Consider the following 15934-nt stretch of genomic DNA (forward strand, 5'->3'; position numbering starts at 1 on the left):
TAAAATTAGAAACGAAAATGGAGACGTTACAACAGACACCACAGAAATACAAAGCATCCTAAGAGACTACTATAAACAACTCTATGCCAATAAAATGGACAACCTGGAAGAAATGGACAAATTCTTAGAAAGGTATAACCTTCCAAGACTGAACCAGGAAGAAATAGAAAATATGAACAGACCAATCACAAGTAATGAAATTGAAACTGTGATTAAAAATCTTCCAACAGAAGTCCAGGACAAGATGGCTTCACAGGTGAGTTCTACCAAACATTTAGAGAACAGCTAACATCCATCCTTCTCAAACCCTTCCAAAAAACTGCGGAGGAAGGAATACTCCCAAACTCATTCTATGAGGCCACCATCACCCTGATACCAAAACCAGACAAAGATACTACAAAAAAAAGAAAATTACAGACCAATATCACTGATGAACATAGATGTAAAAATCCTCAACAAAATACCAGCAAACAGAGTCTAACAACACATTAAAAGGATCATACACCACGATCAAGTGGGATTTATCCCAGGGATGCAAGGATTCTTCAATATACGCAAATCAATCAATGTGATACACCATATTAACAAATTGAAGAATAAAAACCATATGATCATCTCAATAGATGCAGAAAAAGCTTGTGACAAAATTCAACACCCATTTATGATAAAAACTCTCCAGAAAGTGGGCAGAGAGGGAACCTACCTCAACATAATAAAGGCCATATACGACAAACCCACAGCAAACATCATTCTCAATGGTGAAAAACTGAAAGCATTTCCTCTTAGATCAGGAACAAGGCAAGGATGTCCATTCTCACCACTATTATTCAACATAGTTTCGGAAGTCCTAGCCACGGCAATCAGAGAAGAAAAAGAAATAAAAGGAATACAAATTGGAAAAGAAGAAGTAAAACTGTCACTGTTTACAGATGACATGATACTATACATAGAGAATCCTAAAGATGCCACCAGAAAACTACTAGAGCTAATCAATGAATTTGGTAAAGTTGAAGGATACAAAATTAATGCACAGCAATCTCTTGCATTCCTATACACTAATGATGAAAAATCTGAAAGAGAAATTAAGGAAACACTCCCACTTACCACTGCAACAAAAAGAATAAAATACCTAGGAATAAACCTACCTAGGAAGACAAAAGACCTGTATGCAGAAAACTATAAGACACTGATGAAAGAAATTAAAGGTGATACCAACAGATGGAGAGATATACCATGTTCTTGGATTGGAAGAATCAATATTGTGAAAATGACTATACTACCCAAAGCAATCTACAGATTCAATGCAATCCCTATCAAATTACCAATGACATTTTTTACAGAACTAGAAGAAAAAATCTTAAAATTTGTATGGAGACACAAAAGACCCCGAATAGCCAAAGCAGCCTTGAGGTAGAAAAAAGGAGCTGGAGGAATCAGACTCCCTGACTTCAGACTATACTACAAAGCTACAGTAATCCAGACAATATGGTACTGGCACAAAAACAGACATATAGATCCATGGAACAGGATAGAAAGCCCAGAGATAAACCCACGCACCTATGGTCAACTAATCTATGACAAAGGAGGCAAGGATATACAATGGAGAAAAGACAGTCTCTTCAATAAGTGGTGCTGGGAAAAATGGACAGCTACATGTAAAAGAATGAAATTAGAACACTCTCTAACACCATACACAAAAATAAACTCAAAATGGATTAGAGACCTAAATGTAAGACCAGACACTATAAAACTCTTAGAGGAAAACATAGGAAGAACAGTCTTTGACATAAATCACAGCAAGATCTTTTTTGATCCACCTCCTAGAGTAATGGAAATAAAAACAGACAAATGGGACCTAATGAAACTTCCAAGCTTTTGCACAGCAAAGGAAATCATAAATAAGTCAAAAAGACAACCCTCAGAATGGGAGAAAATATTTACAAATGAATCAACGGACAAAGGATTAACCTGCAAAACATATAAACAGCTCGTGCAGCTCAATATTAAAAAAAAAACAACCCAATCCAAAAATGGGCAGAAGACCTAAATAGACATTTCTCCAAAGCAGACATACAGATGGCCAAGAAGCACATGAAAAGCTGCTCAACATCACTAATTATTAGAGAAATGCAAATCAAAACTACAGTGAGGTATCACCTCACACCAGTTAGAATGGGCATCATCAGAAAATCTACAAACAACAAATGCTGGAGAGGGTGTGGAGAAAAGGGAACCCTCTTGCACTCTTGGTGGGAACGTAAATTGATACAGCCACTATGGAGAACAGTATGGAGGTTCCTTAAAGAACTAGAAATAGAATTACTATATGACCCAGCAATCCCACTACTGGGCATATACCCAGAGAAAACCATAATTCAAAAAGACACATGCACCCCAATGTCCATTGCAGCACTATTTACAATAGCCAGGTCATGGAAGCAACCTAAATGCCCATCAATAGACGAATGGATAAAGAAGATGTGGTACATATATACAATGGAATATTACTCAGCCATAAAAAGGAACGAAATTGGGTCATTTGTAGAGATGTGGATCCATCTAGAGACTGTCATACAGAGTGAAGTAAGTCAGAAAGAGAAAAACAAATATCGTATATTAACGCATATATGTGGAACCTAGAAAATGGTACAGATGAACCGGTTTTCAGAGCAGAAATTGAGACACCGATGTAGAGAAAAAAACGTATGGACACCAAGGGGGGAAAGCGGCGGGGGGTGGGGGTTGTGGTGGGATGAATTGGGAGATTGGGATTGACATGTATACACTGATGTGCATAAAATGGATGACTAACAAAAAAAAATTCAAACTATTCACTCAAAAATGGGTGAATTTTATTGCATATAAATTATACCTCAAAGCTGTAAAAAAAGTTAGCTTTGGGGTGATGAAAGTGCTGTAAGATTAGAGCAGATATTATGGAGATGGTTGCACAACTCTGCAAACATACCAAAAATCACTGAATTGTACATTTTAAACCTGTAAAATATATCTCAATAAAGCTTTTTTTTTTTAAGTTAACTTTATTTGCATTTGCTTTTCGGGTGCATCAGCTAGTAATGAACAGTAGTAGCTCAGGGGCTTAATGCATAAGAGAGGAGAGTTAATTTAAACCCTAGAGTCTGAGCTAAGATGGTTTTTACATTTTTTAAGTGTTGTTTACAAAGAAGAAGAATATGCAACAGAGACTGTATGTGGCCCACAAAGTCTAAAATATTTACTATCTGGTCCTTTACAAAAAAGATTGCTGATCCCTGATTTAAACTAACTTACTTGTGACTAGCAAAGTTAATCAAAGGAAGCTTTAAGACAGAGAGGGCGAGAAAAAAAAAAAAGGCAGAAACACCAGCAGGGTTTGTGACTGGGGAGAAGAAGATGTCAATTACAAAAGAGAAATTCATTTATACTCCTCCTTCGGAGTGAACTGTGTAGGGGCAGTGAGTGAATTTGTGTGCCCTTGAACATGGAAAGATGACTGGACAGCAGGGGCATCCACTCCCAGGAGGATGCTGAAGGGGATGCTGGTGTCAAAAAAGGCCACCCCAACCAGGACAGAACTGGACACATCCCCTCACCCAGCTGAAAGCAATTCTCCTCTTCTTCCATGACATCACTTCCCCCTCTCCATTAGGTCCCTCCCATCACCCTACTACCTCTCTCTCCATTTACAACCAAATTCCTCAAAGGGCTGACTGTATACCACAGTCATTCTCTCCCATTCTTCTCCTCCCATTCTACTTGGCCCCTCACCAATCTAGCTTTCCACTCCGCCAAACTGCTCCAGTCAACATCGCTAACGAAATCCATGTTACTAAATCCAATGGCTATTTTCCCTCCTTCTCCTGGATCTACCAGCAGCACTTGATGGTCAATCACACCTTCCTCCCAGAAACATTTTCTTCACTTGGATTCCAGAATACTACACTTTCCTGGTTTTCCTCCTACCTCTAACAATGCTTTCTGTCTCCTTTGCTGGTTTTTCCTCACCTCCCCCCTCATCAGCCTGACCCCTAAATAGTGAACACAGTCTTCCTCTAAATAGTGACTTTAGTCTTTGACTTCTCATTGTCTACACTCTCTTCCCAGTCTGCACTTTCCTTCAGTCTCATGGCTTTAAATACTCTCTATATACTAACAACCCCCAAATTGACATCTCCAGCCCTTACCTATCCTCTGTGTTGCCGTCTTCCACATCGAAAAGCCTATTGGATGCTGTAAACATGTCCAAGAGCAAACTCCTGACCTTCCTCCAAAATCTGCTCCTCCCAAGGTCTGTTCCACCTCAATAAATGGCAACTCTATCCTTAGAGTTTTCAACAAAGAGGAAACATAACTGTCCAATAAACATACAAAAAGATATTCAACACTACCTACTAGGAAGATAAAATTAAAACAAGGAGATACCATTTCATACTCATATTAGATTTGCAAAAATTTTAGTCTGATGATCCCCATGTGTTTACAAGAAAGTGGAAAAAGAGAATTTCTCAACTGAGGAAAATTCCTCCCCAAAAAAACATGAAGCAGAAGAAAACTCTAACTGTATACTCTAAACAGAATTAAATATATCCAAAAGCATTTAGGAATATATATTTTTTAAAACTCACCTTGAATCAGAAATTTAAAAACTAAGAACAGAAACATACCAAAAAACATAGTGATATGACAGAAAAAAAAATTAATCGAACTAAGGGGAAAGAATGGGAGAAAAAGACTAAATTATCTCAGAAGTGAAGAATAAATTACAAGGTGCCCAAGGGAAAATAAACTCAAAAGAAATGATGCAGCCACTTTGGAAAACAGTCTGGCAGTTCCTTAAAAAATTAAACATAGAGTTACCATATGACCCAGCAATTCAAATCCTAGGTATACACCCAAAAGAAATACAAATATATGTCTGCATAAAAACTTGTACACAAATGCTCATAACAGCATTATTCACAAGAGCCAAAATGTAGAAACAACTCAAATGTTCATTGAGAGATGAATGAATAAACAAAATGTAGTATCCCTGTACAATGGAATATTATCTGGCCATAAAAATGTCTGGCCATAAAAAGGAACGAAGTACTGACACACAGTCAAACAGGGATGAACCTTGAAATCATTATGCTAAGGGAAAGAAGCTAGTCGCAAAAGACCACATATTGTATGATTGCTTTATATGAAAGGTCCAGAATAGGCAAATCCATAGAGACAGAAAGTAGATTGGTGGTTGCCTAGGTGCAGTGGGGGGAGGGGGGCATTGGGGGGAGTGGGCACAGGGTTTCTTTTTGGTGGGATGAATATGTTCTAACACTAGACTGTGATGATGGTTACACAACTCTGTGAATATACTAAAAAAACACTGAATTGTAGACTTTTAAATGGGTGAATTGTGTGGTATGTTAATTATATCTCAGTAAAGCTGTTACCAAAAAAAAAAAAAAAATCAACTGACAGAGATCCCATACTAAATGTGAGTTCAGCATTTACAAGTGCAAAGAATTGCCCACGAAAGCCCTTACAACAAAGACGCCACGCTGGCAGCACAGAACGGGACCAAGTTAGAGCCCACAGAACAAGAGGGCGATCAGCAGTTCAGAGGAAGCCAGACCTCAGGAGAGCAGGGCATGGCTTATTCTCCCAGCCACAGCGGCTGGGTGCTGTCACCAGTTCCTCAGTAGGGAGGAGCTGGAAGTGGATACAGAACCCCAATGTTGCCTACCATTATTCTACTTTGATTTCATGGATGAAATGTATTTCTCTCACACACAGAACAGGTTAAATAAACAGGGGAGTAAGGGCATTTTAAAAGGTGTAAGTACAAAGGTTAACCATTAGAACAAAAATAAAAACCTTCCTCTTTTTAAAATAAAAGAGCAAAAACTACACCTCATAGCAAAAAGAAATAGCAAATATAACAAAATACACATGATTATAAAATATTACGATAGACCAAATATATCAGTCCTAACAATAAATGTGGTGGGCTTATTAACTCATCTACTAAAATAAACAGGTACAATTTGGCTCACAAAACAAGGAGTTGTATAAAAAACATCTAAAACAAAGTGATTGTGAAAAGTTAAAAATAAAAGGATGGCCAAATTATACAAGGCACCTGGAAACAAAAAGAGAGCAGGGGTGGCAAACCTGGAATCAGGCAAAGCACAATTCAAGCCCCAAAGCATTCATCATGCCAAAGAAAGACACTTTTTAATGCTAAAAGCCACAATCCTCGATGAAAAGAGAACAAATAAAAATACACGTATTAGGGCTTCCCTGGTGGCGCAGTGGTTGAGAATCTGCCTGCCAATGCAGGGGACACGGGTTCGAGCCCTGGTCTGGGAAGATCCCACATGCCACGGAGCAACTAAGCCCGTGTGCCACAACTACTGAGCCTGCGCATCTGGAGCCTGTGCCCCGCAACAAGAGAGGCCCCCACAGTGAAAGGCCCGTGCACCGCGATGAAGAGTGGCCCCCGCTTGCCTCAACTAGAGAAAGCCCTCGCACAGAAACGAAGACTCAACACAACTATAAATAAATAAATAAATTTAAAAAAAAAAAAAATACACGTATTAAAAAAAATACACGTATTTACATGAATATAACATTGCAACCACCTTTATGAAGCAAAAACTACAACAGATGCAAGGAGACACAGATAGAAACACTAATAATGGGAGACTTTCATATACCACTCTCAGTGGTATATTAAGACAGATTAGGTAAGCCAAAAATGAGATAGAAGATCTAAACAGCATAATCAACAGGGTAAATCTTAAGGATATTTATCAAACTCTACTCTCTGATACTAGAGAATACTCTTCTGAAGTGCCCACACCACATCACCAAAAATAATCATATATTAGGTCACAAAGAAAACATCAGTAACCTCCACATAATAGAACTATTACAAGCAATACTCTCTGATCATAATGCAATAAAACTAGAATTTACTAATAAAAACAAAAAAGAGAAATTCCACCTAGAAATTTTAAAACCTCTTATTAAACAACTGCTGGGTACTCTAAGGTAAATTTTTAAAGAAATAATGACAATAAAAGCACTACATATCAGGTTCTATGGGATGCATTTAAAGCAGTGATCAAAGGAAAATTCATTGCACTAAACATATTTATCAATAAAAATGAAAGAATAAAAGTAAATAAATTTATTTCCAAGGTAAAAAAAAAAAGAAACTAAAAAATAACAAAGAAAGCACAAGGAAGGAAACAATAAAAACAAAAGTAGAGGAAGAGAATAGAAAACTAGATCTAAGTAATAATTCAAAATTCTGTAGTTTTTGGAAAAATTAAAATGGATAAACCACTAAATAACTTATATAACTTGCCTAGGAAAAAACAGAGAGCGCACAAATACACAAAATAAGAAAGAGCAAAGGGGAAATAACCATTGAAATAGAAGAAAAATTTTGAATCGTAAGAGATTATATCCAATAAATTTAAAAGCCCAGATGTAAGGGATAATTTGTTAGAAAAATAGAGATTATTAAAACTGACCACATTAAAAAGCTTAAACAGTCCAACTTCCATAAAAGAAACAGAGAAAGTTATTAAGGAAATATCCCATAAAAAAGCATCAGGCCCAGATCGTTTCACAGGGGAATTCTACCAAACCTTCAAACATCAGATTGCCTCAATACTCTATAAATTATTCCAGAGCTGGTATATCGCGAGAAGGATCAAGCCTACAGAAACATCAACCTTTCAAGGAGATGAACCAGCCAAGAAGACTGAGAAAGAACACCTCTGAGGAAGGAGGGAACCTCAGAGCATAGAAGGATGTTTCAAGAAAGGAGACTTTTATGGCAACAGCTGCATAGAGACCCAATAAAAGCAATGAAAAGTGTTAATACATGGCTTGAGGACTAAATGGAAGGTAAGGAAACTGAGAAAGCCAATTAATAACAACACCTTCTAACAAGTTTGTCTGGCATAGGAGGAGAGAAACTGGCTTGCAGCTGGGTGATAGGGGTCTAGGGAAGAGGTTTTGAAATGGGAGCAACTTGAGCTCCCATTTTAATGTTGATAAGGAGAGGTTTAATGTTGGAAAGGAGAGACTATGTGCATGGCATTGGGGACATAATGTAGAATGACAGTCATAGTAGGAATGAGTCTAGGTCCAATTAGTTCAATGTTTCCTTTGATTCCTAATATCAACTCCAAATAATGTAGTCAACCTCTCCCAATATTCCACATTTACATATTACCTTCTTCAAAGGTCCAGACTGAATTTTTATCAGCGGTCACATTTTATGTTAATTTGGCAAACACTGCTGAGTGCCAGTGACTGCTAGAGGCAAGCCATACAAAGTTGGAAGAATCCTAGTTTCTTTACTAGAGAAGCTCAGTCTTCACTAGCTAATTAGGATCACATGAGTATCAGTACTTCCTAGTTCACTAAGTGTTTTGCAAACACTATCTCAAGCCTTTAATCCTCACAAGCCTTTGAGGAAGCTGGAATTACCTCCATTTCACAGGTGAAGAAACCAATCCTCAAAAAAGTTAACCAACCTGCCCCAAGAGAAAGACTTAAAATCAGCATCGAGGTTCTCAGACTCCAATACAAACACTTCCCCACCTTGCAACTCCTACCTTCATAAAGATGACTCTGAAGAGACTGCCTGGTCATTTGCGTACATGCTCGGTCAGCAGAATTGGACTTTAGTACACTTGAGAATAGTTGACATCCTGCATCACATCTAAAATTGCCGTCTAAATTTGGAAAGCAGCTTTTATGCTCCCTAGCTGTCTGGATATTCTGTAGCCTATAGGGCACAAAGACTATGTTTTATTTATCATGATCCCAAGGACTGTGTTTTATTTAGCTTTTTATCTGTCCCTCTCAGCTTTATATATAGTGCCTTTAAATATTTTCTCCTTCAACATGTGTGGATTCATTCATTCACCTAATTTCATAACTCTGATATCATTTTCAATATAATCTAGGGCAGCAGTATAAAACTTCAAATTTAAGGGGTGAAAGAGTGGGGGCAAAGGGTATCACAGAACAGCTTTTTGAATTCAGAAATTTACATTAAAAAATCAAGATGCTTATGTGCTCTGAAATTTTTACAAGATGGCAATAATTAGCAATGAGACAAAGTATGTTTAAATATACTCTCCATAAATGTCTCATTTGACCCTTAAAATCACCCTGTAAGAAAGGTAAGGCAAAGGCACTATAATCTCTAATTCAGAGTTGAGGAAATAGTCCCTTAGAAAAGGTAAGTGACATGTTCAAGGTAATCAGATATACTGGAATTCAAGGAAGTCCTGACTTCAAATCTGTTCACTTTATAATGCCTTTCCCTCACTTAGATAACCCTTCTTTACTAAACTGGTAAAGGTGAAATAGAAGATGAGAAACCAAATTGCCATCAACAAATAAGAAAAAAAAAAAAAAAAAGAGGTGATAGCCAGAGAAGGATACCTGTACTTGGTTGGAGAAGAACATAAATGGCCCCAAAGTGTTCTTATAGAAATCCTTTAAATGTTGCCTTTTGCTAGGGTGGGGAAAAGGACACTCACAGATTGTTGGTGGGAGTGCAAAATAGCACATCCTTTCCAGAGGGAAATTCACATTAAAAAACCCAACAATTCTATCATCTAGGAATGTACACTAAGGAAGTAATCATGGACGTGCAGGTTTTACAATTCACCAACAATGTGTTTAAGTAGTGAAAAACTGAGAATAAAAAAACCGACTAAATAAATTACTGCAGCCAAATAATGGCATGCTATGTAGTCAGGAAAAAAAAAACGGTTACCAAAAAGAATCCACTTTAGAAAAATTCATGCATTCGTCTCTGCATAGAAAAAGACTGGAGGGGCAGCCCCAGTGTAACCATATTCACAATGGTTACTTGAATGGTGAAAGAGTGCACCTTCTTCACTCATATTTTCACTGCATATTTTAGAAATTTTGTATATAAATATGACTAAATGTTTCTAATCAGACATTTTAAAGGCTTCTGGGGAGGGTGTGCAAGGGCAGGGCTTTCAAAAGAACATTTTAGCAGCCATTTTAAAAAATACCACATGAAAAAATAAAGCATTCTATACCGTTATCATTAAAACACCATTGAAAAATAAAGCACTCACCATGAATCCACATCAAAACCTTTTCAAATTCCAGTCTTTCATTCGTACCAGTTCGCATACAGAAAAACGTTAAAAAGGTTGCCTGGCCAGAAGTCTGAGAGACTTTCTTGATTTCTACCTGTAGTTTTTACTTTGTTCCAGAAAAGAAAAGCAGTCACCTAAGAGGCAGCTCGAAAAGCACCTCGGCAGGAAAATATTTGGGAGGATAAGTTTCTCTCACATTTCTTTCCCTCCCGACCTACCGACAGGACAATCCTGACAGTGCCCGGCCCAGTTTCCTAATACACCCTAAAGAAGCACAGGAGATGCGCCAATATTCAGTATACGTTTCTATAAAGACAAGTTTTACTTTACAATGCAGGATAAAGAGCAGCCTTCACTACTCATTCTGGACGTCGCCGGAGAAGATGCCGCTGCGCGGCGGGAGAGCCTCCGAAGAAGGACAAAGCGGGGGCTCCTCGGCTCGGGTCCCGCAGGCGATGCGTCCGGAGCCGCCTCTGGGAAAAGGGCACCGTCCCTGGACACCGCCCCGCCCTCCCCCCGTCTCCATGACAGACGCTCCAAATCGCCGGGGACCAAAGCCTGCGGACAATGGGCGAGGACCGGGGGCCTCGGCAGCAGGTGCCCGGGTCGCCGCGTCTAAAATAAGGCACCGGTCCGGTGGCCAGAGACAGGGGCAGGGGAGCAGTCCCCCGGGATCCCGAGCTGGGCCTCCGCATCCTCCCCCCCGCCCCACCCGCCACCCAAGAACCGCCCCTCCCAGGCGACGGACACGCCCTCCCCGCAGGCCGGGACCTCCTCGCGCCGCCCGCCCCCCAGGGCCACTCACCCGTCCGGGAAGTTCCCGCAGCCGCCGCCGCGGCCGCCACCGCCGCCGCCGCCGGCCCCTCAGGCCTCGCCCCTCACACGGCCGCCGCCTCCCACAGGAGCCGCACCGCAGCTCTCTCAACTGGGCCGCGGGACCCGGAACCACTTCCTTCCGGAACCGCCTCGCCCCGCCCCCCGTCCTAGCCACGCCCACTGCCCGCTGCCTAGCGCGGAGCCCGCTTTCCCACCGACCTCTGCTCTCAACTCTTTCCCAGCGAGGGTTGCCCCGCCCGGGAGGCTCCGGCCAGAGCGCCTGCGCCCTCTGCCGGCCGTTCCCACCTCTGCCTCTCTGTCCAGGGCGCATGCGCCATCTGCCGCCCGCCCGCCGGGAAGGAAAGAACACACTGGGTCCATGGATCCTGAGGGTTAAGGGTCAGAGATTGGAGTTCACCCCTCAGTCAGAGGCAGGAACTTGGTCCCGTGGGCCTTCCAGCGTTGTGCAGATGAGCGGAGTAGATGAGCCTCAGCCTTCCAGCCCCTGGCTTGTCCCTCAAAGCCCTTCCAGAGCCAGCCTACCTGAACCTGCAAGGCTGTGGCCTCTCTCCTGCCTACTCAATCTCTAACTATTCCCCATGGCCTCAAATCAAGCTTGTACCCAGAAAACAAAACCTCCCCTCTGTACCTCCCGAATAGGTTAATGGTACCAACATCTCTCCACCGTGCAATTCAAAATACTGACTCATTTTTACCTACTCTTTTGATTTCTCTCCTCCCACACTCCATCCAGCACCCCAAAGGTAGTATATCCTCACTCTTGGAGCTTTCTCACTTGACACTTTGATGTTCTTTTTACCCCTTGCAAGATTTCTCTTTCAGGGTCCACCCCATCTGGTGGACTTTCTACCCTCCCTTGTCACTGTCGTCTACTGACTGCATTAGTTTTCCTCCCCATCTGAATTACTGCCATCATCCTGATGAAACCAACACCCATGACTAAGCCATGTTTCCTTAACTTCCTCGGTCCAGATGACTTTACCTCTATTCTACTTAATCCACCCATTTCCAGGCACCCATTCTATAAAATCTAGACATCCATCACTTTATACTGCTTCATAGCTAAAACCTGAAGTTTACCAACCCCATTTATTTGGACTCAATCCTCATCCTTGTAGTCCTATCTCTCCCTTAGTCCCAATATACTTGTTCTTCAAAAACCACAGAGCTCTCACATCCCCTGAACCTTCTACCTGACTGAAGCCCATGGCCTTTGACTTCAACCACTCTTGTAAGCAGAGCCCCTTGAATTGCCCTTTGATACGTCCCAACATCAAACCACCACCTTGAAACACTCCAGTTATCTGCATTTTCCATCCCCACGTCTATGTTTCCAAGCACTACTTGGGAGGAAAAAGCCACACAACTATAATAGAATGATACCACTACAAATTTATGGAGACTCACCACAGTGGACAGCCTTGGTGCCTCTTAGAAATCCTTTTATGTGACCACTCTCATTTCCAGTAATTGTTGTTACTAACCCTTACCACTCTCTTTAAGCCCCATACCAGTGATCATTTCCCTCTCTTCATACATGATTTTTGCTTCCTGTTTTGCAGAGAGAAATTCCCCAGCATAGTATATGAGGCCTTTCATTATCTGGTTCATACTTACCTCTCTAACTTCTCTCCTCTTTGTGCTCAATGCCCTGGCTATACTGAAATGTTTGCTGTTTAAGATGAATACTCCATTGCATATATTATCCCTTCTGTCTGCTTAAAAGGTGTGAGACCTTTTAATCTGCTTCAGTTCAGGAAGGTTTTCTTCCATTCTACTTTCAAGAATTGTTTCTGCTCCATTTGTTCTGGTCTCTCTTTTAGGAAGAGCAATTATTTGTGGTAAACGTCTGTTTTATCGTATTCATCTGTTTACCGTTTTTCAGCATTCTGGTAGACCTCCAATCTGCTTTCAATGTTACCGATAAGATTTCCAAAAGCATTATTTCTGCCTCTGTTTTTACTCAATTTCTATTATTGATAATTTTGTTTCCTTCCGTCATTTCCTTCTCTCCCCCCCATCCCATCCTTCTCTTTCAACTCATCCTATTGACTTTCCATCTCACCCTTTCATTTCCTTATGAATTTCTGTTCTAGTTTTATAGAAGGCCTATCTTCTTGCAAAAGGATGGTAAACTGGTCATAAAATTCCTCTTTTGGATTCCGTAGTCAGTCATTTTCATAAGTATGCTCTTCTTTCTCTTCCACGATTAGGTTTTATATTTCACAAATATATATATATATATATATATATATATATATATACACACACATACACACACACATATATAATGAAGTATACAAAATATACATATATATATCAATATATTCTTTTGATTCATCTTTGAACAAGGTGATTTTTGTTCAGACTTATTACTGGTTAATAATAAGCACAAGGAGATGGCCCTCGCCCTATATGCTGGTTCTGTGGGCAGAGAGGTTAAGTAGTTTGCATAAGGTTTCATAGCTCTTGATTGTGTATATGAATAGTACACACACATACATAGGCAGAACAAGCCTAAAAGAAATGAAATATTATCTGCCTTTCCATTTATTTTTTCTTTGATTTTCATGCAAAGCCAAACCTGCTCTAGAATGCCAAGTATGCTTAATATAAGGGCTCTATATTAGTAAGAATAAATTACGCTATGATAACAAACCCCAAATCTCAGTGGGTTATAGCAACGAATGTTTATTTTTCACTTATATTTCAAGTCCATCATGGGTCAGCTTTGGTTCTTCTGTCTGGGACCCAGGGTGAAGAAACTGATGCTATCTGAGACATTACTGGTGTCATACCAGAAGAAAAGGAGCAAGAGTGGGACCATACATTGGATCTTAAACCTTCTGCTTTAAAGCTGAATCAGAAATTCTGGGGGTGGGGCCCAGCATAGTTTCAACAAGCCCTCCAGGAGATTCTGAAGCATGCTCAAGTTTGAGAACCACTTCTCTATGGCTTGTATTTCCTGTAAACCAGAAGATGGACATAGAGACTTGATAAAATTGAGTAGTTTTTAAACTACTAATTCTTAAACCAGAAAAAAAGAAGTCATATTAAAAGAGAGCAAGAGAGAGAGAGAGGGAGAGAGAATGAATATCAGGCTTTGATACAGACTTAGATAAAGTGCCTATTGTCATTTTTTGGAGGGACACTGTTTTCTGGGGAAACCTGCCAGCTGCCCTGATATGTATCTCCAGCCATCCTTCTGTATAGCTTTCTTTTTTAAATGCTGATGTGAGAATAAGATAATTAGGAAGAAGTAGGACAAATAGCTTTCTCATCCCTTGACAATGCTGTTGGCCCAGATTTTTCTCATAGTTTTTGTCTAGATGGTTTGTATTATGTTGGTCATGGCTTCAGCATCTACATTAGTGCTTATAACCCAGGACTGACAGACCAGGTGAATTTTCTCTTTCCTTAAGTATCTGACTTTGGCTATGCTGCTTAATACTGTCAGTGAAATTTGATGTATAATGCTTAGCTGCCCCTGATTCCTCCTCTTTTTCTTCCATCCCATGATACAGGCACTTTTTTGTGGACTCTGTCCTTTCTTTACCTTTACTTTTTAAAGGGCTTTGTCAACAGTGGAGCACAGACAGAAATGATTTATATTATTTGAAAGAAAATGTTTTTAGACAGGCTTATGCTGCAGATTCCTTTTTGCTCATTCTAGTCACTGCCTTTATGTCTGTTTTCCTACTGAGACGGAGGACAAATTCCTAAGCAAGATTTGGTAGCTGCTACCAGCCCTCTGGTTCCATAAATTATTTCTGATGAACTCTTTTGTAATGCAATATGTGAAGCAGCTTGGCCCTGGTTCTGAAAGCAATACAATATTTGTGGTTTTAAAACAAGGTGTCACAAGTCAGCAATTATTTTGAAAAAAACTTTTTTTGATTGATGTGAACTACCTACATTGATGCAAGTCAAAAAAGGAATGGTGAGGTTAGGTTTAAAACTTAATCTTACTGCAAAAGAATTGTTTAAAAGTTCATTACTCACCTTATTTAAATCTTTAGTGTTCCCCCGGAAGCTCTTGCCCAGATCCTTGATGGATTCAGTTCACATATCTTTTCCTACCATAAGCAGGTCTGGTTTTGTGTCCTGGCACAACCCAGACACCAGTTCAAAAGTCACTAAGCTCTCAAACCTTTCATCTGCCTGATAAATTTGCTTTGTTTAACTCCATATTTGTTAGGTACTCCACAACTTCTTCTTAAATGTTCACACCAATTTTCACTCCCCCTTAGACTGGTAGGGAAAGAAAACATAATGGACCCTGAGGTAGATTTCCTAACAATACAGTCAAAATATTTATTGCTCCTCTCTTCTCAGGCCCTCTACTTGAAAATTGAAAATGACAAATGTGGATCCCACTATATTTCCATTGGACGGCTCTGGTCTCAGCCAGTCATGGCATAGCAGAGACAACTAACTAGCCACCAAATTACTGGGTTGGCCAAAAAGTTTGTTCTGGTTTTTCCATAAGAGCTTATGGAAAAACCCAAACGAACTTTTTGGCCAACACAATACTGGTGCTCTCCCTTACATAGAATAGCACTATCCCTGGTAAGAAACAAAGCAGCCAGGGACTATACTTCCCAGCATCCCTTGCATCTAAGTGGGGCCATGTGACTAGTTCCTGTCAACGAAATGTGAGTGGAAATGATACGTGTCCCTTAGAGGCCAAGGTGGTTGGAAAGCAGTGTGTCTTCTCCATCCTCTTTCCCTATTCTGTCAGCTTAATGCAGAAAAACATGACAAAATTGGAAGATGAGGGAGCTACCAGATGGAAGGGGCCTAGTCCCTGAATTACCACTCAGAAGAGAGTTGTAATAAAGGATATCTGTTTTGGACTTCACAGGAGGGAGAAAAAAGTTCTATTGTATTTGAGACATTGTGCATCTTGCGGGGAGGGTGGGGTTGTTATAGAAGCCAGCATTACC

At 40.2% G+C, this 15934-nt stretch overlaps 1 protein-coding gene across 10 annotated transcripts in view; it reads right to left on the reverse strand.

Annotated features, from left to right (window-relative positions):
• BCLAF3 (BCLAF1 and THRAP3 family member 3) overlaps positions 1-11086 on the reverse strand; it is a 64853-nt gene extending 53767 nt beyond the window's left edge. For 7 of the 10 annotated variants that reach the window (XM_057538613.1, XM_057538612.1, XM_057538609.1 and 4 more), the window contains exon 1: positions 10957-11086. The gene's annotated coding sequence lies outside the window, so the exon portion shown is untranslated. Of the gene's footprint in view, positions 1-8490; positions 8517-8618; positions 8637-10127; positions 10835-10956 lie in introns of those variants that run through there. The other 3 variants (XM_007174670.2, XM_057538608.1, XM_057538607.1) reach the window with 3 other exon arrangements.
• Positions 11087-15934: the final 4848 nt, after the last annotated feature.

The sequence above is a fragment of the Balaenoptera acutorostrata genome, chromosome X (assembly GCF_949987535.1).
Source record: "Balaenoptera acutorostrata chromosome X, mBalAcu1.1, whole genome shotgun sequence".
Classification (NCBI taxonomy): domain Eukaryota; kingdom Metazoa; phylum Chordata; class Mammalia; order Artiodactyla; family Balaenopteridae; genus Balaenoptera; species Balaenoptera acutorostrata.